Raw genomic sequence first — 26749 nt, 5'->3', positions numbered from 1 at the left:
GTTTTTAAGATGTTTCTTATATTACCCAGATACTTTCCAGAGAGGCTGAATTGGGAGCCTTTTTAAATATAAAAAAATTGAGGACATTCTCCCTCATATGATAGTGAAGAGAAATTGGTAGAGAAAATTTACAATGATAAAAAAAATCTACTATAAGTTCAGCAGTGTTTAAAAGGGAGTTTTACTTGTATTAATCACAATCACACCTACAGAGTTTTCCTTCAAATTTTTTATTTTAAAACATCCAAAACCACAGAAAAGTTGAAAAGATAGTACTATGAGCACCCTTACACTTTCTACCAAGCTTTAACAAAGGTTAATATTTGATCATTTTGCTCTCTCTCTCACTATACATAAACACATTTTTTGCTGAACCTTTTGCAAATAAATTGCAAACGTCACACCACTTCACTCCTAAATACATTAGCATGCATCTCCTACAATAAGGGCATTTCCTTTCATAACTACAAACCACTGTCACATCTAAGAAAACTAAGAATAATTCCATAATATAGCTAATACAAGTCTATATGGAAGTTTCCCCAATTGTCCCCAGTTATAGCTTTAGGGAAAAAAATCAGATTGAATCAAAGCTTCTGAACTGTTGTATCATTTGATCTAGGTTAGCTACTCCTTTCTTTTCGAAGACATTGTCCTTTTGAAGACTGCAGGCCAACTTTCTTACAGAATGTTCCACTCGCTGAATTTAATGATTGTTTCCTCTGGGTGTTGTTCAACTTGTTCCTCTACTCCCTGTGTTTTCCAGACCCCTCTACAAAAGAGGTGGACTGTACTTGATTGTATTATTTATTGGTTCCGAGTGTATTCCGTCCTTCCCTCTGAAGTGCCAGGCCTATACAGTACTCAAGTATTTGTTTGATAAATGAATGATTTGCTTGTATCCTTGTGCAGTGATTTTCAAGAGCCAGTATATGGATCGCTGATGATCTTGAAGGTATTTTCACTAGACAAGAGCAAATGAGGAAATGAAGGACTCTAGAGAGAGATTTCCAAAAAGACAATTATATTTCATCAAAAAAAACTTGTTAATTCACCTTACAAATTACTTAACAATTCCAAAGGAGAAAAAAGTAATGTAACAGTGGAGAAACATAGTCGCCACCATTCTAACCATGTGATTAAAGTTAACATGTCTCAAAATAGGACAAACCAATGTCACGTACTTCCTGCTGTGATATATGGAGGAGGGACACATCATTTCTGTGGTATTTTTGGCAAAAATGCATTACCTGAATATAATCATGAGGAAACATCAGACAAATTCCAACTGAGGGACAGCCTACACAATGACCGGCCCATATATTTAAAAAAAAATCCCAACAGTGTCATGAAAGACAAAGAAAGGCTGAGGAGCTGTTCCAGACCATAGCGGACTGAACAGACATGACGACCGAGTGCAACACGTGATCCTGGGCTGGACCCTAGACCAGAAAAGACAATAGCTCTTAGAAGGAGGAGGAGGAGCGGAAGGATGAGACGAGGGGGAGAGGAGGAGGAGAGGAAGGAGGAGGGGGAGCTGCAGCAGTAGCAGGGAGGGGAGGAGACATTACTGGGACAACCGGCAAAAACTGAAGAAGGTATGCAGATTAGATAATAGCATTGCACCAAAGATGTCAGACTTCCTGATTTGGTAAGAGCATTGTGGTATTTCATGGTTAAGAGATACTATGTCTACAGTTTATTCTCAAACAGTTCAGTTAAGAAATTTATGTGTTAATAGCTACACTATTTTCTCTCTGTGTCTGTGTGTGTGTGTGTGTGCGTGTGTATAAAATGACAAACCAAACAGGGTGAAATATTTGGTAACTGGCAAATCTCAGTGAAAAGCTCATTGTGCTATTCTTGCAACTTTTTGTAAGTTTGAAATCATTTCAAAACAAAAAGTAAAAAAAAGCAAAATCTATTAGTAATCCTTCAATGATGTCATTTCCGTATTTTTAGAATTAAAAAAAGTTTGTTTATGAATGAAATGATAGTGATTATTATCAGTGAACTTCTTGGAACACTAAAAAGTTAGCCACTTCCTGCTGGCCCCTTCTCCAGTGTCTTTCCTGGTACAAAAAAAATGTCCTAAAATGTGAGAAGCACTATTTTAGTGTGTATCCCTGAAAGAACGGACTCCTGCCTTCATCCAGGGGCAGGATACCCTGTGTCTTCAGGATGAGCCAAGAAGAGCTCTGTGGAGGCCACATGGGGCGTAAGAGACCTGCACACATACGTCTTGAGCACTCATCCACAGCACACATCCTGAGTGTCTCTGGAAATGGAAGTCCTGCCTCTCTTGGCATGTCCCTGGATGTCCAGCCTAAGGTGTGATGGGGCGCTCCAGAGTTGACCAAAGGGACAGAGTTAACATTACTGGCTCTTTCTGGAGATAGCAAAGACAGAACGAGAAAAACATGGCAAGTTATAAGGGCTCCTAATTAAGCCCTCAGCTGCATGGAGCTTGGACCTTGATGGAAAGGGTAGGATTTAGCTAAGCTGGGGGAGAGGGTGATGATCTTCCCTTACTACGCTCAGTAGGTGCTCAGAAAGTGGCTATGTTGCCATCATCAACTTCAGGAAACAGGGGCAGCTCAGACTCTGGATCAAGCCAGACTTGCTTCCTTTACCAATTCTCAGTGGAAATGTTTAGCTGACCAAAGAGGATCCCTGGATGTGCTGGGATGGTAAGCAAGCTCCCCTCCACTTCCATCATCCCAGGAGATTCTTGAAGGATGCAGGACCCTCAGTGGCAGGTGAGATTAAGAAACAGCATTCCAAATTGTCATTATATGCAGATGACATGATACTGTATATAGAAAACCCTAAAGACTCCACACAAAAACTACTAGAACTGATAAACAAATTCAGTAAGGTAGCAGGATGCAAGATTAACATACAGAAATCAGTTGCATTTCTTTACATCAACAATGAAGTATCAGAAAGGGAATGCAAACAATCCCTTTTAAAATTGCAGCAAAAAATTAAAATACTTTGGAATAAACCTCACCAAGGATGTGAAAGACTTATATACCGAGAACTACAAAACATTAATAAGTGAAATTGAAGATGACTCAAAGAAATGGAAAGATATTCCATGCTCTTAGATTGGAAGAATTAATATTGCTAAAATGGCCATACTACTCAAAGCAATTTAATGTAATCTCTATCAAACTACTCATGACATTTTTCACAGAATTAGAACAAATAATTCTAAAATTTATATGGATCCATAAAAGACCCAGAATTGTCAAAGCGATCTTTAGGAAATAGAACAAAACAGGAGGCATAACCCTCCCAGATTTCAGACAATACTACAAAGCTACAGTAATCAAAACAGTGTGATGCTGGCACAAAAGCAGACATATGAATCAATGGAATAGAGTAGAGAGCCCAGAAATTAACCCACACACCTATATACAATGAATATCCAACAAAGGAGGCAAGAATATACAATGGAGAAAAGACAGTCTCTTTACCAAGTGGTGTTGGGAAAGCTGGACAGCCTCATGTAAATCAATGAAGTTAGAACACACAATCACACCATACACAAAAATAAACTCAAAATAGTTTAAAGACAAATACAAGACATGACACTATAAAACTGCTAGACGAGAACATCGGCAGAACATTGTCTGACCTAAATCATATCAATGTTTTCTTAGCTCAGTTCCTAAGGCAATAGAAATAAAAACAAAAATAAACATATGGGACATAATCAAACTTACAAGTTTCTGTACAGCTAGGGAAACCATAAACAGAATTAAAAGACAACTTATGGACTGGGAGAAAATATTTGCAAATTATGCAACCAACAAGGGTCTAACTTTCAAAATATACAAACTACTCATACAGCTCAATTACAAAAAAACAAACAACCCAATCGAAAAATAGGCAGCAGACCTAAATAGACATTTCTCCAAAGAAGACATACAGATGGCCAAGAAGTACATGAAAAGATGCTCATTATTGCTAATTATGCTTAGCAGGTGGCACTAGAGGTAAAGAACCCACCTGCCAATGCAGGAGACATAAGAGACCTGGGTTTGAGTCTAGGTTGGGAAGATCCCCTGGAGGAGGGCATGGCAACCCACTCCAGTGTTCTTGCCTGGAGAATCTATGGACAGAGGAGCTTGGTGAGCTGTAACCCATAGGGTCACAAAGAATCATGACTCGGGTGACTTAGCACTGGATTGCTAATTATTAGAGAAATGCAAATCAAAACTACAATGAGGTACCACCTCACACCAGTCAGAATGGTAATCATTAAAAAGTCTACAAATGGATTTTCCCTGGCAGCCCAGTGGTTAATATTCTGCTTCTTATGCAGGGGGTGCAGATTTAATCCTTGGTTGAGGAACTAAGATCCCACATGCCACATGGTGCAGCCAATAAAATAAATAAACAAATTTTTAGAAAGTATACAAATAATAAATGTTGGAGAGGGTGTGGAGGAAAAGGAACCCTCTTACACTGTTGGTGGGAATGTAAATTGGTGCAGCCATTATGGAAAACAGTATGGAGGTTCCTCAAAAAACTAAAAATAGATGATCCACTAATTCTACGCCTGAGCACACAACCAAACAAAATTATAAGTTTTTGCATTTCAAAGAATACATGTACCTATGCTCATACGCACGGCACTATTTACAATCATGGAAGCAACCTTAATGTCCATCAACAGATGACTGGATAAAGATGTGATATATATGTATGTATGTATGTATATATACATATAATGGAATATTATCCAGCCATAAAAAAGAATGAAATAATGTCATTTGATTTGCAGGAACACGGATGACCAAGAGATTATCGTACTAAGTGAAATAACTCAGACAGAGTAAGACATATACCATATATCACTTATATATGGAGTGTAAAATACAAAACAAGGGCTTCCCTCATAGCTCAGTTGGTAAAGACTCAGCCGCCAATGCAGGAGACCCGGGTTTGATTACTGGATTGGGAAGATCCCTGGAGAAGGAAATGGCAACCCACTCCAGTATTCTTGCCTGGAAAATCCCATGGACAGAGGAGCCTGATGGGCTACAGTCCATGGGGTCACAAGAGTTGGACACGACTTAGCGACTAAACCAGCACCAAAATATAAAACAAATGAACACTTCTACAAAGCAGAAACAGACTCACAGACATAGAGAACAGACTCATGCTTGCCAAGGCGGATGGCAGATGGGGGGAGGGAAGGATTGGGAATTGGGGATTAACAGATGCAAACTTGTATATATAGGAAGGATAAACAAGGTCCTCCTGTATAGCAGGGACTATGTTCAATATCAAATTCAATATGTGATAAATAATGGAAAAGAATATAAAAAAGTATATATATGTATATATATCTGAGGCACTTTGTTGTACAGCAGAAATTAACACAACATTGTAAATTAACTATACTTAAATAAAATTAAGAAAGAAAGAAAAGAAATGGGGTTTCAAACTTTTGGACAGAAAAAGCAGGATCCTGAATGTGCTCCGTGGACCGCAGCAGGCCTATTGGACAAGAAGAGAGAATCCTGCCAGGCCTCTGGGCTCCACTGATAGCTCTGTGAGCACAAGTGAGGGTACAGCTGGGAGTGGAACCCAGGGCAGCACAAGAGCTGATGTCTCCCGTGGGAACACCAAAGGGTCACATACAGTCCATCAAGCTGGGTCATAAGTTCTGTGCTGAACTTGGACAGTGATTCCAGATTCAAGGGAGGTGTGGTGGAGGCCTGAGTCAGGGACCATGATGACAGCTGGGGGAGGGCACAGTTTGGGGCACATGTTAAAGATGGAGATTAGTGAGGTAGGGGAATAGGGAGCCAGAAATAGCCACAGGGTTGTAAAAACTGGGAAACAGGGATGAGAATGGGGATGGGAGTTGACTACCTACTAAGGTTATTGCTGAAGCTGCTGAGTGAGTGAGCTTGAGCTGTGATAAGGGTCAGGGGTGGGGCTGAGGAAGGATCTTGGGGAGACTGGGTCACTGGGGAAGACAAGGTGATGGGGGGTTGGGCAGGGCAGGGTTGGAGGACAAAGAGGGCAACCCAGGTCCCTACAGATGCACACTCCACAGGAGAGGGTGTCAGAGCCAGGAGAGTTCACGTGCTGTGCATTGCTAAGCCGTTTCAGTCGTGTCCGACTCTTTGTGACCCCATGGGCTGTAACCCGCCAGGCTCCTCTGTCCATGGGATTCTTCAGGCAAGAATATTGGAGTAGGTTACCATGCCCTCCTCCAGGGGATTTTCTCTTCCCAGGGATCGAACCCTTGTCTCTTACTCCTCCTGCATCGGCAGGCAGGTTCTTTACTTAGTCCCAAAATAGAGGTCTGGGGAGTAGAGGGGCGGGGCCAAAGGCGGGTGGGGTGCGACCATGGGGAGAGGTCAAGAACGCCTGACCTCCTCGGTGGGTGGAGAGCTGCTTTCCTGGGACCATCCCTCAAAAAGGCTTGCCTCTCGTCACCAGCTGAGCTCACTACGGCTGCTGACCCTGTTTTACACACTCCTGTCCAATCCAAGCAACAGCCGGAGCGTCGTCTCAAACCTCCAGTCTAAAACACTCTGTTCCAACCTGGCAAAGCGCAGGCCCCAAAGGTAGACCCGGGTGACCACCCAGCAGGTGGCCCCTCCCCTCCCGGCCTCGGGGTCCAAAGGGGCGCCCAGTCTCCGCCCTGTTGTCGGCGATGGAACCGGCAGTGCGAGATCCGCGCTGGAGCTGCCAGCAAGTTCCCGCCGGCTCAGCGCCAGAAGGCGGCGCTGCGAGCGGACAGGGCCGAGACCTTGACCCTGGCTCGGCCCCGGGGGAGAAGCGCGCGGGGCCGGGGAACGTGTCTGGGCGCACCCTGGGCCTCGCCCGGTGCGGAGTCTGGGCGGCTGGCGGGCGTGAGGCCAGAGTCACGAGCAAGAGGCCGAAGCGCGGAAAGCTCGCGGAGCGCCCAGGGTCCGGGCCACTCGCCAGATCCCAGAGCGGGACCTGGAGCTGCGCGGGGCCGGGGAGAACGCACGCGAGTCACACCAGGCCGCCGCGGGGCGCGACAGCTGCGAGACTGCTCGGGGCTCATTGCCTAGCGCCTCCCACCAGCCTGAAGCTAAACAGGAGAGAGTAATTTGCACCCCAAAGAGGGAGGTTTTGCTTGTCCACTAGCAAAACAGGTGCCCGCTGTAGCCACATCCCCACATTCGCGCGCCCACCCAAAGGCTCGAAGACATTTTTATTGTTAACGGAAACATTTGGGCGGGAGCACTTAAGCGAGCTCACCGCGTTCAATCAGGCACGTTCTTCACCAGATGAGTACACGCGCACAAAATATGTGTCGTTTTTTAAGCGGGTAACCTGAACCCAGGACTGTGCAAAGCGCATGGTAACCCAGATTTGAGTATTTGCAGACTATCTTTCCTCCCTGTGCCACCCTTGAAGCAGGACTTAGCAATTACTCCCAGTTCTCTCAAAAAAGAAAAAAAAAAAAATCCACGTACACAAGACCTTTAGTAAATCTTGCAGTGCTTTTCTGTTGTTGTTTGACGGTTTATATGGCAGACCAAGGAAAGGGGGTTTTACACATACAGCACAGGTGCAGAGTTTCATTGTTAGACATCTCTTCCCTTATTTGCCTTTTTGACTGTTCCTCATCCACTCTTTCTCTGAGAGGCCTCTTAATCTTGCCCAGCCCCAGGCACTCCCTCCAGGGTCTTCCTCTGGGCTTCTGCATCTTTTCTCCTTCCTCAGGCAGAGAACAGCTGGGTCATGCCTTCCCTAAACTGCTCATGGGAACATATGCTCTCACGCAGACCAGACAGCCTACTCATCAAAGACCCTCTCATCACCAGCATTCATTCTCTGCAGAGATCAGCAACAATTTTTATTTCTGAAACATATGGCTTCTTCATCCAAAAATCCACATGGGGTTGGTATTTTTCCCATTTTACAGATAAGGAAACCGAGGCTTAGGAAGATTAAGTAACTTCCTCAGTATCACATGTAATAGGAGCTGAGCCAGCATTCAAACCTAGGCAGTCAAGCTTTTTCTCTTGCCACAAGCAGCCTCTTAAAGGGGCAGTTTAAATAGCCACAGCTGATGTGACATCTTTTGGGGCATCTATCTCAGGTGGCACTAGTGGTAAAGAACCTGCCTGCCAATGCAGGAGATATAAGACATGGGGATTTGATCCCTGGGTCAGGAAGATTCCCCCGGAGGAGGGCATAGCAACCCACTCCAGTATTCTTGCCTGGCGAATCCCATGGACAGAGGAGCCTGGTAAACTATGGTCCACAGGGTTGCAAAGAGTCAGATATGACTGAAGTGACTTAGCATGCACACACATAAGTATTTGTTATGGAACTGTTGCATATGTGGTGTCCCTTGCATCATTCTGTGGTTCTTTGATATGAGGACTTGAAGCAACGTTTCTCAGATATAGAAATTATGTCAGAAAGTTCAATTGGATGACTTAACTATCCACATTTATATTATTATGAATCACATACAAATGTAGCTGGGCAACATGGCCCATTTAATCCTCACAACTCCCTACAAGGTAGGGACAGTGGTAAAGCGATTCTACCTCCTCCAGTGTGAATTCCTTTATAGCGAATTCTGTTGCCTCCAAATGCAGCAGTCTCTTCTGGTGCTAAGGATGAATACCTGAACAAACTAGATGTCCTATACAGTAGCCATTACCTACATTTGGCTGTCCAGCCCTTGTAACATGGCTGGTGTGACTGAAGAATCACATTTTAAATTCCATTTTATCTTATTCCATTTACAGGCAATGCAATTTGGATGCATTCCTTGGAAAACTTTTTTCAAAGAGTTTTTTTGTTTTGTTTTGTTTTATTTATAAATTTTTGCTGTGCTGGGTCTTCTTTGCTGCACTTGGGCTTTCTCTGGTTGCGGCGAGCAGGAGCTACTCTTTATTCCAGTACAAGGGCTTTTCATTGCGGTGGCTTGCAGAGAACGGGCTTTAGGCACTCAGGCTTCATTGCTTGCAGCTCGAAGGCTCTAGAGCACCAGATCAGCTAGTTGTGATGCATGGGTACGGTTGCTGTGTCACATGTGGGATCTTCCCAGACCAGGGATTGAACTGATGTCCCCTGCGCCAACAGGCAGATTCTTAACTACTTTACCACCTTAGAAGTCCCTCTTGGAAAACTTTAAAGCTTCTTTGGAGAAATTTAGATATATGAATCTACTTTTTCAGCTGTACGTTTTTTAAAATCTAAAAACAGATCAAATATTTGTAATGAAAATTTATCATCCAAATTGAGATAATGTAATGGCAAAATATACACAGAATTTAAGACATAAAAAAAGAATATAAAAAGCTCATTAATAAGTTAATATTGATTACATATTGAAATGAAGATGTTTTGGATATGTTGGGTTAAATAAAATATATTAATAAAGGAAAAAAAGAAAATTCTGACATATAGTACCTTACTTTTTTAAATTGGAGGATAGTGCTTTACAATGTTGTGTTGATTTCTGTCCTATAACAAAGCGAATCAGTCAAAACTGTATATATGTCCCTCCCTCTTGAACTTCCCTCCCACCTTCAGCCCCCAATTCCACATCTGTAGGTCATTACAGAGTGCCAGGCTAGGCTCCCTGTGTTATATAACAGCTTTCCACTAGGTATCTATTTACACATAGTAGTATATATATGACATATAGTACTTTAAAATGTCTTCCCCATAATGCCACAGATATCAGGTTAATTATAAATACTATTTGTTGTTGTTCAGTCACTCAACTCTTTGTGACCTCATGGACTGCAGCACGCCACGCTTCCCTGTCCATCACTATCTCCTGGAGTTTGCTCAAACTCATGTTCACTGAGTTGATGATGCTATCTAACCATCTCATCCTCTGTCGCCCTCTTCTGCTCCTGCCCTCAATCTTTCCCAGCATCAGGGTCTTTTCCAATGAGTCAGCTCATTGCATCAGGTGGCCAAAGTAAATGTTATATAAATACTACGTGTATATTCTACTACAAATGCTACATAAATACTCATATGGCAATATCTATATACCAGGTATTACTCTAAACACTTTACATACTCATTTAATAATTAAAACAATCTTGTAAGGTAGGTCCTATTATTTTTTCAAAGATATTAAAATTGAAGTTTAATTTACTTAAAACATAAAAAATTTAAAGTACAATTGTATGATTTTTGATAAATATATATACTCATGTAACCTTCACCTTAATCAAAACACAGAACATTTCCATCACTCCAGAAACTTCCTTCTGCCCTTCTTAGTCTTTACCATCCAAAGAAAACACTGTTCTGATTTCTCAGACCATAAATCCACTTTGTTTTTTCGAGAAACTTCCTATAAATGGAATCATAGAGTCTGGCTTATTTAGTGTAACCCTTCTGAAATTCACTCATGCTGAAGCATGTGTCAGGAGTTGTTCCTTTTATTGCTGAGTGGTATTCTGTTTTATGAATACATTACAGTGTGTTTTCAGTTTACTTGTCCATGGACATTCGAGTTGTTTCTAGTCTTTGGCTATTGTGAATTAAGCTGCTATGAATATTTGTGGACAAGCGTTTCAGTGAAAGCAGATTTTAGTTTCTCTTGAGCAAATACTTAGGAGTCAAATACAGAGTGTATATTTAACTTTATAGGAAACTACCGAATAGATTTCTAAAGGGTGTAAAGTTTGATATTACTATAAAAAAGAGGAAACTGAGACCCAGCCAGATTAATTAATTGTCCCGGAATAGCTTACCCAAGCATATGTGTTCTAGAGTTTCTCCCATGGGGAATGAATTGAAGAAAGGGAACGCTGATGCTGGGAGGAAAGAGGATGCTAAACCCTGGGGATCCAGCCCAAAGCACTGTCTCTCTGCCTGGTGGAGGGGCCGTGTACAGGGGCAGTGCTGTCCAGGCTGGGCCCTGGGGGTCCAGTCTGGCGGGTGTCAGATGACACCTTCCTCACTGCGCGTCTCAGCTCCGCTGGCGTGCCACTGCTTGGCCAGACTCCCTGACCAGGAAGCAGCGGGCAGGCAGGGCAGTAAACTGCTCTTTACACCCGGCTCTCTCAGCTCTTGGGAAGCGTGAGGCTGGAATGCTTTGCCCAGGACGATTCTCTGTGGATCCTATGGGTGGGACCCGGATCCCAGGAGGCCCCTCAGCTGGTGGCGGGAGTCTTTCAAACTTGGTTTGCTCCTACCACCGCCAGCCCCAGCAGTCAGCACAGCATGCTCTGGACTCTTCACGTCTTTTTCTCTTTGTTCCACTAAGTGATTTTTCAGGAAGCAGCTCACATGGAGAAGTGAGATCACATTTATATTGTAACAATCAAACATCTCAGCTGAATTATCTTCTGGTTGGAAAGACACCAACTTGCAGGTTCTAACAATAGAGTTGTCGACATTGAAACAGGAGCGGAGGAAATAGACTTTTTATTATAGTGAGGAAATAAGATTTTTGAATGTTGGCATTTGATACAGACAGCCATTTGAACCAGAAAAATACCATCCAACATACAATAGGTAATTGACTGAATAGAAAGCAAACACATTTTCATCAGTGAGATGGAGACTGCCGTTTTTTAAACCTGAAGATGTACTCTCAGGAGGCCTAATTTACCTGGGAACTTTCTACTCTACTTGTCCTTTTGCTCTAATATTTTGATTTACTTGAAGAAATGGAAACAGATGCTCATGATGAAAAGAAATGAAAGTCAGGGATCTAATCAACCAGCAAGTTTCCTCAGATCCTGAAGGGATACCTAGGTTAGATACTGTAGACGCTCAAGAAGAGGTGAGGGCCATCCGTCTCAATGGGGAGACGAGACTTGGGTGGAAGAAGTCAGTGAGCCATACAAGACCATCTGTATAATAACAGTTACGTCACTAGTCATGAAAATTCACATTTTCCTTAGACCACCATCATCCCACCAAAGCTGAATTAAAAGTTCACTGAGATCTTTTACTTCTAAAAATTTAACTTCTTGAATAGATAATACATTAACAAGGCTAAAACACCAGAAGATATCTGAAGCGTTTTCACAAAAGTCTCCCTTCTGTGGCTTCTCTTAGTCTTTGGTTCCCATCCCTTCTCCTCCACTGTTATTAGTCTGAGTTTCTTTACGTGCCAATAAGCATTCAGGAATAATCTCTTTTATACAGTGTAGCATACTGTTCACGCTGGTCTACATCTGACTTTTTCTTCTTAATATATAGCTTGAGGATCTTTCTGTATCTGCTCACAGAGAGCTTTCTCATTAAAAAGTTTTTCCCAAAATATGATAGTGTTTCACTGTATGAATGAGCCATAAATTAATTATCCATCTTCTTGTCTATGAACATTTAGGTTGCTTCCAACACTTTTGCTGTCATAACTAATAATGGAATGAATGCATAGTGCCAGTATACATGTCACTATATGCATGAATGATATCTTTTGGGTAGACTTCTAGAAGTAGAATTGCTGGGTGGGAAGGTAAGTGCACCTTCAGTTTTGAGAGATATTGTCAAGCTGCTCTCTGCAGATGTTGCCCCATATTATCCTCCTAATTTTCCCCAGGCCCTTGCCTACAGAGTGTGTTATTGTAAGTTGAAAAGTCTTAGTGAAATATGTTTTCAGTGTAGTTTTAATTTACACTTATTTTATGAATGAGGTTGAACATCTTTTCATATATTTAAGGCCCATTGTGTTTCCTTTCTCTGTGTGGTCTTTTATATTCTTTGCTCATTTTCATGTTTTTTTTTCTTTGCTCATTTTTACATTGGGTTATTAGTGGATTTTGCTTTTTGTTTTTATTTATGAATTCTTTATATATTAGGAAAATTAGCTTCTAGTTATACAAGTTACAAATATTTCCTCAAAGTTTACATTGTCTTTTGACTTTATAATATTTTTGCCATGTGGGAATATTTTCTTTTTAATGTTGCTAAATATATCAGTCTTTTTGGTATGTATGGCTGTTGGAATTTACTCATAGTTAAAAATGTTTTCCTACTTTGAGAGAGGAGCTTATTAAAACAGCTCAACATATTATATTTTTATGATTATTTACAAGACATTTACTGCATAAATTGATCTCCTTCCTTGCCCCATATCAGTGCATTAGATAAGCATGGTATGATCAAAAGTGACCACTGTTTTTAAAAAATATTTGTTTTTATTTACTTACTTAATTTATTTATTTGACTGTGCCAAGTCTTGGTTGCAGCATGTGGGATCTAGTTCTCTGACTGGGGATTGAACCCCAGGCACCCTGCATTGGGAGCATGCAGCCTTAGCCTCTGGACCACCAGGGAAGTCCTGTGACTACTCTTTTAAACAGAAAAAATGTCCATATTCAGATATTTTTAGACATTTTAATTTAGTATATTCTAGCCACATATAGAACAGAAAACATTAACTGTCACATTCAAAGCTAGATAGCAGGTTCAAAACTGAAGACATGAAAGTGAAAGTCACTCAGTCGTGTCCAGCTCTTTGCGACCCCATGGACTATATAGTCTGTGGATTTTTCCAGGCCAGAATACTGGAGTGGGTAGCCTTTCCCTTCTCCAGGGATCTTCCCAACCCAGGGGTCAAACCCAGGCGGATTCTTTACCAACTAGCTATCAGGGAAGCCCAAAGACATGAAAAGATCTCAATTTAGAATATAGTCCCCTCCTCAAAAAAATTAAATTAAAGCACAAATAAGGGAATTCCCTCGGAGAAGGCAATGGTACCCCACTCCAGTGCTCTTGCCTGGAAAATCCCATGGACGGAGGAGCCTGGTAGGTTGCCGTCTATAGGGTCGCACAGAGTCGGACACGACTGAAGTGACATAGCAGCAGCAGCAAGGGAATTCCCTAGTGGTCCAGTGGTTAGGACTCTGCACTCTCATTGCTGAGGGCCCAAGTTCAATCTCTGGTCAGGGCACTAAGATCCCAAAAGCCACACAGCGTGGCAAGAGGGGAAAAAAAAAAAACTAAAAAAAATTTAAATGGGTTACATTTTCACATCAAAGAAAGAATTTCCATGAAGGGGATTGATGTCTATAATATATATATATATATATATATAAGTATTAAATATTTCAGAACTGAATACTCAGGTAAGGCAGTCATAACAAACTCTGGATCCACCTTAATCCATCAAAAATCAATACATATTTAGCAGGTGCTGCTGTGGTATGGCACTGCTAGGCACTATGGGGAATATAAAGAAATTGAGGGGTCATTGTTCATGTTTACTCTTCAACATTTCACATTATTTTTCACATATTTATGTGATCAGTTAGGTATTAAGGTATATTTCTAAGGTATTTAGCTGGCAAGTCATCTAGAAAGTTTGGCCAAGAGAGAGCAAATATGAGTAACCATGAGATTTTTGTTACTAAAATTAAAGAAAGAAAACAGTTGACATTTCACTTCTTCACAAACTTGAAGGGCATAAGAAGGAGACCAACTGCAGCCTCCCTTAAATTGATTTATCTTGCGCTCTCTCTGCAACTGCTCCCACAGTGGGGTGAAGAGAGGTAAAGTTTGGTCATCTTGCCACTCTACGCCTAACTTCTTCCATCTTAGAAATACGGTTTTATGATCATTGCCTTTGGTGCCCTAGTGTATTAATAGTATCCTTATAAAATGTAAATGGTTCTGCAGTCTTTTGTTATTTCTATTATTTTATGCCATGCATTTTAAGTGACATCTAATGGGTTTGGGGGACAGTGATAATATGTAAAGGTTTGTGAAGCCTGAAAATACATCTAGATTATTTTGCATGCATTTTTGCAGCCTTATGGAAGTAAGTACCATTTAGAAGATAGCAGAGATTGGGTACTTCCCTGGTGGTCCAGTGGTTAAGAGTCAGCCTTGCAATGCAGGGGACAAGGCTTGGATCCCCAGTTGGGGAACTAAGATCCCACAAGCTGTGGAGAAACTAAGCCGGTGCACAGCAACTCTGAAGCCCACATGCTGCAACTAAAGAGTCCATGAGCCATGACGAAAGATCTTGCATGACTCAACAAATATCCCATGTGCCACAACTATGACCTGATACAGCCAAATAAATAAATAAAAAGACAGGGAGCTGTAGACCTGACTTCATGATCCTCTTTCATAGGGTAATATATTTCTAGAAAGGGCCTTCCCATCCTGGATCTGTATTTCCAGCTCCCCTTATGGGAGGCACCACGTGCTAAATTTGCATTGGTGGAATATGAACAGAAGCTGTTGTATACCACTTTCAGGTCAGGTTTAAGAAATGTGGGTGCCATCTCCAAGTTCTCTCTTTGCTGATTGGCTGCAGAGACTGACAAGGCCCTGGGAGATGGCAGAGCCATGGGAGGGGAGGAACCCCCTGGATCTGAATCACCAACGGGAAGACAGATACCCACTGAGCAGGAACAGTAACACCAGGCTGTTATATGAGGAAGAAATACACTTCTGTTGTCTCAGAATCTCTGAGATGTTGGGGTTTATGTGTTATAGCAGGTAGTGTTACCTTAATTTAAAAAAAGCAACCTTTCATTATATTTCATTTTTTTTGTAATATAATTCCAGGATGGAATGTAGCTCACTCCTCTATTTCAGCTATGTAAGCTTGGTCCCTCTGTCCTTATGGAGGTTATAATTTAGTGAACTGTTCTGTCTTTAGCCATGTTCTCATTTAGTGACCTGAATGAACAATAGAGCATCTAGAAAAAAACTTGCAGACAAAGCTGAAAGGGGTAGCATGATGTTCTTTGAGAGACTCAAGATTCAAAATTTATCTAGATTGGTCAAAAGGAACAAGATGAAATTTAGGCATGCATTAAAATGATACACTTTGATAGACGTGGTTTGAAACAATTGCAATGATTCAGACATTATTATGAACTGGAATAGGCAATGTTTGATTAGTAATGGAAGAAAAAAGGAATGTGTAAGGAAAAAGTGATTCTAATGCTCTGAGTGATGCAGTTTACTCTCCAGTTATCTGAATAAAAAATCTGAGGCAGAATGTGTTAGATTGTCATCTATATACTTTAAGTGTATATGGCTCAGACATAGAGAGTTCCCTTCACTTGGAAAACCTCGCTTACTTGAAAAACAACAATAAAGCACACATCAGAAAGACTGGATTTAAAAGATTAAAACCCACAGTTTTAAAAATTCACTGTGGTGGTAGTTCAGTCTCTAAGTAGTGTCCGACTCTGACAGAGGTGTCTGTCAGGCTCCTCTGTCTATGGGATTCTCCAGGCAAGAATACTGGAGCGAGTTTCCTTCTTCAGGGGAACTTCCTGATCTAGGAATCGAACCCAGGTCTCCTGCATTGCAGGCAGATTCTTTAACAACTGAACTAACAGTCCATGGAATTCCCCAGGCCAAAATACTGGAATGGGTAGCCTTTCCTTTCTCCAGGGCATCTTCCCAACCCAGGGATCAAATCCAGGTCTCCCGCATTGCAGGCGGATTCTTTACCAGCTGAGCCACAAGGGAAGCCCCAAAATTCATTAGAACTCATGTTTACAGGAAAAAGGGGAACTCATTCTATGTCAGACTCTTCTAGGTGCTGACCTCAGTGGGGAAATAAGAGTTCTGTGTGAAATTACCATAACAATAATCACTCATCTTTATAGTGCTCTAGAGCAGTTCTGTCCACTGGAAATATAATGTGAGTCACATATGTACTTTTAATTTTTTAGCAGCCACATTAAAAAGGAAAAAGAAACAGGTGAAATTAATTTTAGTAATAGATATTATTTAACTGGTCATCTCAACATATATTCCATATGCAAAATTATTAATGAGATATTTTATCCTTTTTTCATATCAAATATTCAAAATCGAGTGTATATGTTACACTAGCAGCCCATCTCAGTTCACCAGACACGTTCCAAGTATTAGTAGCCCCACGTGGCTAGTGGTTGCTGCATGAGCACAGTTCTAAAGAGTTCATTGTCTCATTTAATCTTCATAGAAACCTTCTGCCAAAGGTATTATTACTCACATTTTACAGATTTAAAACTTTCACAGAAATGAAGTAATTACTCCAAGACATCCAGACATAATGGAAGAGTCAGGGCTGGAACCCACTTCCTGATGGGCAACGTATCTCAGGTTAAGTAGGCTGACATGCAGTCAAAAGAACTGGCTTCAGATCCTGGCTCTGACATTTGCTCAGCTGTGTTACCTCAGGCACGCTTTTTTCACTCTGACATTTTATTTCATTAGCTGAAACCTGGTGATAATAAGAACACTTATAGGCTATTGTGGGATTAAATAAGACGATGCCTGCAAAATGCTTAACGCAGCACCCACCCATGGCAAGGGCTCCATGGAAGCTCATGGTTATCACCTTGACAACAAGCCCAGTGCTCCTCTCTCCTTCCCATACTGCTTCCTGGAGCCTCACCTTCCATTCACCGAGGGTTCATTCTCAATGTGTGACTTCCACCAGGAACCAAGGAACTGGATGATGGTTCTGACTCTACTACCAGCCTCATCCCAATACATTACAGCTGCTTTGCTGTCATTTTTGCTGTTGTCATCTTCCAACAGCACAGGGTGAGATGACTTAATGAACCCAGCAATGTTGGAAGCCAGCCACACAGTCTCATTCTGAGACCACTCTGAAGAACCCCCTCATGACTGCAGGGATTGCAGGAGTACCTGTCACTTGGTTCGGGACTGTCCAATCCCTTCTTCATGCCCTTTGCAATCTGCAGGGCTGAAGGCAGGAGGTAGAATGTCCCCAAGCAGAAGCTGGGGTGTTCACACAGTCTCCTCCCCACCTGGCACTGGTATCCCCACTTATCTGCAGTGTTGTAACATGACCCCTTCCCCCAGAGCCAGGTTTAACTGCCCACAAGCCAGTAACAGTGTTTTTTTTTTTTTACCATCCTGAACGAAATACTTTAATAAAATATGAAGTTGGAGTATTAAAACTCACAAGTAGTAATATTGTGGTGCTCACACATGAAATGCATGCTGGTTAATGGCTGCCCCCCAGAGTGTTTTCTTGGTCATCAAAGGGAATGGCTTTACCGAACACAGGCTCTCAAAAGATTGACACATAATGAAGTGAATCATAGTTCATTCACCCATTCAACAGATATTCACTGAGCCCCTATCATGGACCAGGTGTTGTGCAGGGTGCTGGGGAAGCTATGGAGGGCAGAAAAGAATTGCTGCCTTCAATGACCTTATCTTTAGAGGGGGATGTAGATAGAAATCAAATATAGAATTACCAACTGTAGTAAGAGCTACAGACGAGAGGGAGCAAACCACAGAGAGATCTGATCTGGTGTGCAGGTCAGAGGAGGTTGCCCTGAGAAAGTAAGGTCTGAGCTGAGGAGGCTTAGAGTAAGTGAGGGCCTGGAGGGATAGAGGAGGTGTCTTGGCAGAAGGGAAAGTGTAGCAAGGATTATGCTGGGGTCATCTCAGGTCTAGGATAATAGACTGCGTATCAAGAGTCTCTGTTATACAAAGGTCCACTGTGTGTCCTACAGAAACGGCGTTTCCAAAATCAGTTCTCCAAGGGAATTCCTGGCAGTTCAATGGCTGGACTCAGCACTTTCACTGTAGGGGATCCCATTCGATCCCTGGTCAGGGAACTAAGATCCCGCAAACTGTTTATCGTGGCCACGCAAAAAAAAAAAAAAAAAAAAATCAACTCTCCTAACTAAGAAAGAGAAAAATGCTGTCCCAAACTTCTGAGAGAAGCAAGCTGGATGGGCGGGTAGGAGAGGGTTGGGCTACTTGGGCACCATCCGGGGCAGTGACTGGTGTCCTGCTCACAAGCCAGATCTTTCAGGTTTGTCCAGACTTGAGAAAACTGAACTTGGTAACAGTGGCGGAACCATCTTCCCACCCTTGCATTGATGGCAGCAAGAGTTGAATGTCATGAGGGGCAGGGTGGTGGCTCTGGTCTCTTTTGTCAACAAGTGGGTGGAGCAATAAGGAAATAGCAGATACAGAATGTGGTAGGTGTGGGAAAGGGAAGAACAGCAAGGGCATCTTCCACTGAGTTTGAGGGAGTGGAGAGGATGGATTGGGGTGCTGGGGTCTCACCCAGTGACTTCAATGTATTGGGGGCTTGTCACTAGAAATCACTGCATTTTTTTAATGCCCATGTCTGGCCTCCCGGTTGTCAGGTTGTGAGAATATAAAGGTCAAAAAAATGTCCAGATTTGGGACTTCCCTGGTGGTCCAGTGGTTGGGACTCCACAGTTCCACTGCAGAGTGTCCAGGTTCAAGCCCTGATCTGGGAACTAAGATCCCACAAGCCATGCTTCATGGCCTGCCACCCCCCACCCCTCCCCGCCCCCGCTATCAAAAGAATGTCTAGACTTGGGAGCTGTGTCCCTCTTCTCCCCCTTCTCTCTTCCTCTTTTCTTCCTTTCCCTTCCCTTCTCTTTTCTTCCTCCTCCTTCTTTTTCTTGGGGAAAAACCATGAGTTTTGGACACGTCGAGTTGCAAGTGCCTTTGAAACATCCAAATGATGTTAATTAGTGGCTGGACAGGTAACTAGTTTGCAACTCAGAGGGGGAGACCTGGGTTAGAGATCTGTGTGTGAGCTCATCGACATACATAGCCCTTGAAACACTGGGCATGAATGCAAGGTTGGGGGAGAAAGGAAGAGAGAAAGGGGTCCAGGAAAGACCCTGAAGAGCCTCAACATGCAACAGCTGAATGAAAATGAGTCCACAAGACAGCCAGAGCAGTAGGGTCAGACAGTGAGGTGAGACACCCATAGAGGACGTTGTCCAGAAAGCTAAGGGAGGCTGTAGGAAAGAGAGTGTGGTTCCCCAGGGTTGAATGTTCCTAGGAAGTAAAAAATGGAGCCTGAAGATGCCCACTGGATCTAGTGGGTCATAGGTCATTTTTGATCTTGGCGGAAGATGTTTCTATGGAGTGATAGGGGCTAGGGGTTGGAAATAAATAGTAAGTTGGGAAATGGAGACAACATGTATAAACAACTCTTTCCAGAAGCTTGATTATTCTGTTAGAGCTTGCAAATGTGAACTTGAATCCTGTGCATCAGGACTCACTGAAGTGAGTATCATATTTCAGTGGAAAGAGAGCCGTCGTTGGTCAATGGGAAATCCACATACTAACAGCACTAGTGCCCTCCTTAACGAATCTGCGGAGCGTGGATGCCGGTGGGATTGCTACACATATCGTGGCATCAAGACAAATGTTTTCATTTGGGGTGTGCACTTGTAAACCTCAACAGCATGATCTGTACATGCAGATGGTTTTGTAAACAATTACTGATGAGGGGAGGCGTTTTTAGCCCATTGATCTACCAGGAACAGGAAGTGACAGGAAAAGAGACTAATCACAGCGATGGATGTGTGCATCAGAATTCCTGACTCACAGCATGCATCAGCACCCAGGTCTCACCACCACTGCCTATGACACTTCAAACAGCATTAAAGCCATCTTAAAGCCAAGGTCGGAGAAGGCCATGGCACCCACTCCAGTGCTCTTGCCTGGAGAATCCCAGGGACAGGGAGCCTGGTGGGCTGCCGTCTATGGGGTCGCACAGAGTCGGACACGACTGAAGCGACTTAGCAGCAGCAGCAGCAGCAAAGCCAAGGTGGTGGGGGGGGTCTGCTATGGAAACGCAGGCATGTACCATTCATTCAACTCTGACGAATGTGAACTACAAGGGCAAGCAAGAGTGTGGGACCAGATTTTTGGAAACTGAAACATTTACTAGTACCCACAGCTTTGATGCCTAAAGTCAAAGGCAGAGGATTATTTCAGTCATTTTGGATCCCAATACTTCAGACATTTTGACTCATTTGAAGACACTGACAACACTCACTTGGTTCTAAATCAGCATATTTTTTTTTTTGATCTGTGTACATATGCCTCAAAACTCCTAACTCTAAATTCTGATACCAAAGGCTCTGATTTAGAGGCAGATACTTGTTTTTATATTTTATCCTTTTTACCTGGAAAGAAGCGGATCCTGGAAAGTTGAAATACATGTCAGGAAAATAGAGAATGTTTGAAACTTTCAAATCGGTGTTCATTAAGGCAAGTATCTTGACAGCACATCATATTGACGGCAGACATACCATACAGTGAGAACGCTGGTACTCACTTAAAAACGGCTTCGGGCACACTTGAAACGTATTTATTCATAGAGCATGCATAAATTAAAGGGAAGGGTTTTCAGAAACAGTTATCTGACAGTGACAGTTATCTATGTTCAGACATCTGGTGCTTGTCTCTCAAGCCTGAGCTCCTCGTTGGGTTTAAGAAAGATGCCAACACTGCCAAAATATCTCTTTCGCACCACAATTCACTTTAATAAATACTGATGTCTCCAAGTCCTCGGAGGAGGAGAACGAAGCAGGTGGGTTGAGGACAGTGTTGGCAGTGTCAGAGGACTCTGGGGTCTCCTTATAACCAGGGAGAGAAGACAGCCTCTTGCCTGGGGTGATTTTAGAGTGCCTGAAAAGGACCCTCAGGAAGGTGGGTGGGAACGATGATGAATTACAACCATAAAACTCCCCCACTGTGTAAGTCAGGAATCCCTCTAACAGGAGCTAGAGATAAAATGTAAATGCTTATGATTCTGCAGGAGATAATTCAGAGATTTAAATTCACCCTCAGGTGGAAATGATACTTTCAGAAAACCGGTTGATCCTGAAGGAAGGAGTGTGGGAGAAAGACCAGGCAGGAGGGCAAGGGCTGCTTCAAGGACTGAGGTGTGAAGGAAGGCTGACAGGAGCCACATTCTGGCTTTGGTTCAGAACTGGGTATGACTGGTAAAGAATCAGTCTGCAATGTGGGAGACCTGGGTTCGATCCCTGGGTTGGGAAGATCCCCTGGAGAAGGGAAAGGCTACCCACTCCGGTATTCTGGCCTGGAGAATTCCATGTATAGTCCATGGGGTCACAAAGAGTCAGACACGACTAAGTGAACGTCACTTTGGGTCTGACGGGGAGGCAGACACAGAGAGAAAGAAAGTGTGAGAGATGGGAGTGGGTTTTCTGTACTCTTGGGAGCAGGATGATGGGCTTGTCAGAGAGCGGGCATTTCAAAAAGATACCACCCTTTGGCTGCCTTCTCTGCAAGCCTCAGGCACTTCATTCACAAGGATGCCTCCAATGTCTTTTCATCCATCTTGACAACTGCCACGTCGGCACAGGACCTTAAAATTGGTTGCAAGACACCATTTTCGGATATGCTTAGAAGAATCAATCCTGTCCATCACCTTCACTTTCTGAGAAACTCAAAGTGATAGTTGGTGGGGACCAAACCAGATTTAGGGGAAGGACCCTGCTGAATTCTTCTATCTCTAGTTTAATAATATGGAAGGCAATGGCACCCCACTCCGGTACTCTTGCCTGGAAAATCCCATGGACGGAGGAGCCTGGTGGGCTGCAGTCCATAGGATCGCTAAGAGTCGGACACGACTGAGCGACTTCACTTTCACTTTTCACTTTCATGCATTGGAGAGGGAAATGGCAACCCACTCCAGTGTTCTTGCCTGGAGAATCCCAGGGACAGGGAGCCTGGTGGGCTGCCGTCTATGGGGTCACACAGAGTCGGACACGACTGAAGTGACTTAGCAGCAGCAGCAGCAGCATTTGCACATATATTCTTAAATAACATTTGGATCTTAAGAGTTTGTATGTGTCTGGATATACACGAACTTACCATGATTAGCTTAAAACTTTTATTTCTTTTAAAAAAAAAACAAAACACTTTTTTTGTGTGTGAGAGACAATATAACCTAGTGTTTAAGGGAGTAGGTCCTGGAGCCAGATAGCCAGAGTTTAAATTCCAGTTCACCTGTCTGCTAGCTGTGTGACCCTGAGAAAATTACTAAACCTCTCTGTGCCTTACTTTCCTTATCTGTAAATTAGACATGACAATTGTACCTGCTTCCTAGGGTTGTTATGAAGATGAAGTGAAATCATACATAGAAAGTCAGGCCAATATCTGGCATGTAGTAGCACCTAATAAATGTCAGCCACTTCTGTTGGTGGTTTAGGGTTTTGCTTCCTATATCCTTCTAGTTCCCTAAGCCACAGGTTAAGACGTTCCTCTGTCTTCTGTATTTCCTGCAAATCGGCAGCTGGTTGTCTAAGGTTTTGTGGTGTTAGTGGCTGCTGTTGCTGAATGCCTAGATTCTTTAATTCATTGGGGATTGCAAAATGGTGATATTCTATCACTTACTTTTTTATTATTAATTAGGGTACTTTATCTTAAAAATGCTTCCCTTCATCTACTACTTGGTTGTTGTTTAGTTGCTAAGTTGTGTCTGACTTTTGCAACCCCGTGGACTGTAGCCGATCTGGCTCCTCTGCCTAGGGGATTTTCCAGACAAGAATACTGGAGTGGGTTGCCATTTCCTTCTCCAGCAAGGCCCTTACTGTTTGGTAGCCAAGTGGTAAAATTCAATAGAAAGTCAAAATAAATGCTTGATTCTTTTAAATTTACTAGTTTTTAAAGATAAGAAATATCATTTTCTGAAGATGACTTTTAAAATACCAGTACGAACTCAAATTTGGACATAGTTGATTGTTTCAGTTGGTTACAATGATCTTTTCTGAAGTTACAATTGTCCCATCTTTGGCTGTGGGAGTCTTTCTAAGTTGACTTTCATGACAAGTCTTTAATCATTCCCTTGCTATCTGATAAAACATGATGTCCAGGCTGGTCTTTTATATCTCCTATTCCAGACCTGGAACCAACCGTTTCTCCAACAAACTCTATTTTTTTTTGTTTGTTTGTTTTTGTTGTTTTTATTTTTAGTAGAAAATGGTATTTCAAGACTACAATCTGGGTACTATAGATATTTATTGCTCCTGGATGGGTCATTGTTCCTAGGCCTCTTCAGCTGATAGAGCTAGGATGGATAGATCAAGTGATAGATCAATAGATAAATATAAACTATCTCATGAGTTCCTACTAATACTTCCCATTCAGACTCAGGGCTAAAATATTTTCTGTTTATTTGTTTGTTTGTTTTTGTTTTGGCTGCAGCTTGCAGGGTCTCAGTTCCCTGACCAGGGATTGAATCTGGGCCAAGCAGTGAAAGCCAAGAATCCTAACCACTAGGCAGCCGGAGAACTCCCCTGCTTTTTGTGTTTTTAATCTTAGGAAGTTTTATTAGTCATGTATACTTCAGTAAGAATTAGCTAATGAAAGTGAAAATCTCTCAGTCATGTCTGATTCTTTGAGACCCCATGGACTAAACAGTCCATGGAATTCTCCAGGCCAGAATACTGGAGTGGATAGCCTTTCCCTTCTCCAGGGGATCTTCCCAACCCAGAGATCGAACCCAGGTCTCCCACACTGCAGGCAGATTCTTTACCAGTTGAGCAACAAGGGAAGACCAAAAAGACCAAAAATACTGGAGTGGGTAGCCTATCTCTTTTTCAGGGGATCTTTCCTACCAGGAATCAAACTGGGGTCTCCTGCATTGCAGGTGGATTCTGTAACAACTGAGCTATCAGGGAAGCCCTCAAGAATTAGCTAGACCTTTCCCAAACTGAAAGATGAGAATAAGTTCTCAAGCAAGCTTAAGCAGAAAAGGGAAATTTAGTATAAGGATACCCAGAGCTCAAAGATGCAAATGCAGCCAGGCCTCAAGAAGGTGGTGGAACCAGGGGCAAGAAAGCTATCAGAGATCAGGGCAGCCCTTCTCTATGGGAAGCTTCTTGCTTTTCTTTCATCAGATCTACTTTCTCCACTTCATCATCCACATGCTTGGTAAAAGGTGTCCAAACACTTCTAGGCAGTAAGCATTTTCCTGTGTTACAAACATGGGTATTGGGGGTGGAGACTGGGGATGGAAAAGGAAGGGCTGTTCCCAGGTAAGAGGAAATCTCAGTCATGTGGAGTCCATGTCATGAGGGGTATGAGAACATGAAGGCTGTGGGCACAAGGGAAGGTGGCCGTAGCTTGTGAAAAGTATGCAGGGCTACTGGGTTTTCACTTAACCTTTTCCGTATCACATCTGTATCTTATCCTTCTGCTCCAAGAAGCCTGGTTCTCAAGGACACAGGGCAGGATAAAATTAGAATATCACATAATTAATACTCTACTTTATCCCACTTCACACACACAATAGTCTCAAAGTAACATTAATACTACCACTATCAATGTAATTACTGAGAACAGTTAAAACTGGGTTTTTACATATGTTCTCTGCATTGTCCCATTGTTACAGTTGTCTATAGCTACCCTGGTGGCTCAGTGGTAGAGAATCCACCTGCCAATGCAGGAGACGTAGGTTTGATCCCTGGGTCAGGAAGATCCCCCTGAGAAGGAAATGGGCACCCACTCTAGTATTCTTGCCTGGGAAATCCCATGCACAGAGGAGCCTGGGGGGGCTACAGTCCGTGGGGTCGCAGAGTCTGACACAACTTACCAACCAAACAACAAGAAGATAGCTACATTATACAAGAATATGGCCTTTGGTGCCCTATATTTTCTGTTTTACCTCTCGCTCTGTCCTAGTCAGACATGACTGAAGCAACTTAGCATGCACACACACAGTCTTAGTCCTATGAGTAACCCTATATTTAGTGTTCACACCAGTCCTTATGTTGATATTTTTCTAGTCATTTTGATTATCTTAATTGTGAATTAAAAAAAAAATTTTGCTGCACCATGCAGCTTGTGGGACATTGGTTCCCTGATCAGGGATCAAACCCACAACCTTGGCAATAAAAGTGTGGAGTCCTAACCACTGGGCCACCAGGAAATTCCCATAAACAATTTCCTTAAGTGTGACTTTTTAAAAAGTCTTTATTGAATTTGTTACATTATTACTGCTGTTTTATGTTCTGGCTTTCTGGCCATGAGGCATGTGGGATCCTAGCTCCCCAACCAGGGATCAAACCTTCACCCCCTGCTTTGGAAGATGAAGTCTCAAACCACTGGACCACCAGGGAAGTCCTCAGTTGTGACGTTTTAAGAATATCCTTCAAAATTATATTAGTAGGGTTCTCCAAAGAAACAAAACCAATAGGCTATTGTGCATGTGTGTGCATGTTTATGTGCGTGTACGTATATTTATTACAAGCAATTAATTCAAGCAATTATGAAAGCTGAAAAGTCCTAAGATCTGCAGTTAGCAAGCTGGAGACCTAGGAGAGCTGATGGTATTAGTTACAGTCCAAAGCCAGCAGGCTCAATTCTCAAGAAAAATCAATGTTTCTGTTTGAGTTTGAAGGTGGGAAAAAAAAAAACCATGTCCCAGCTTACTCCCAGGAGGGTCAGCCATTTTTTCATTCAGACCTTCAACTGACTGGATGTGGCCCACCCACATTAGGGACCACAATCTGCTTTAATCAGTCTACTGATTTAACTGTTAATCTCATGTCTGACCAAATATCTGTGGCCCATGTAAGTTGATATACAAAATTACCCATCATAGAAGCAGAGGTCAGGAATACTTTTTGCTCCCCCTACCATCAACAAGAAGTCATTCATTCTGCTGGCTCATTTACAAGGCCAGACCTAGTAATGGTGCTGGTATTATATGAAAGGCTGCAATTTAAAGAGCATTACATGTATTATCCCATCTCCAAACAAACCACAATCCATATATCCAGAAACTGAGGCTTTGAGAAGTAAAGCAATTTATCCAATGTCATAGAGGTAAGTAATGAAGTGGGGATTTGAATAAAGATCTCCTTGATTTCCAACACTTTGCTCTTAACCACTATGCTAGATATCCTGGAGAAAACATGGGCTTATAAGGATAGAAGGTGACGCTTTCTATCCTGTGGTACACAGTTTAACTAAGTGATAATTACATGTGCTCCAA

The 26749-nt window shown here is 42.5% G+C and overlaps 1 long non-coding RNA gene across 1 annotated transcript in view; it reads right to left on the bottom strand.

Annotated features, from left to right (window-relative positions):
- Positions 1-211: 211 nt before the first annotated feature.
- LOC129621228 (uncharacterized) overlaps positions 212-26749 on the bottom strand; it is a 38744-nt gene continuing 12206 nt past the window's right edge. Inside the window, exon 2 of the long non-coding RNA XR_008699156.1 lies at positions 212-996. This is a non-coding gene — a long non-coding RNA (uncharacterized LOC129621228). The remainder of the gene's footprint in view (positions 997-26749) is intronic.

This window comes from Bubalus kerabau, chromosome 10 (assembly GCF_029407905.1).
Source record: "Bubalus kerabau isolate K-KA32 ecotype Philippines breed swamp buffalo chromosome 10, PCC_UOA_SB_1v2, whole genome shotgun sequence".
Classification (NCBI taxonomy): Eukaryota; Metazoa; Chordata; class Mammalia; order Artiodactyla; family Bovidae; genus Bubalus; species Bubalus kerabau.
This window is presented reverse-complemented; position numbering and strand designations above follow the sequence as displayed.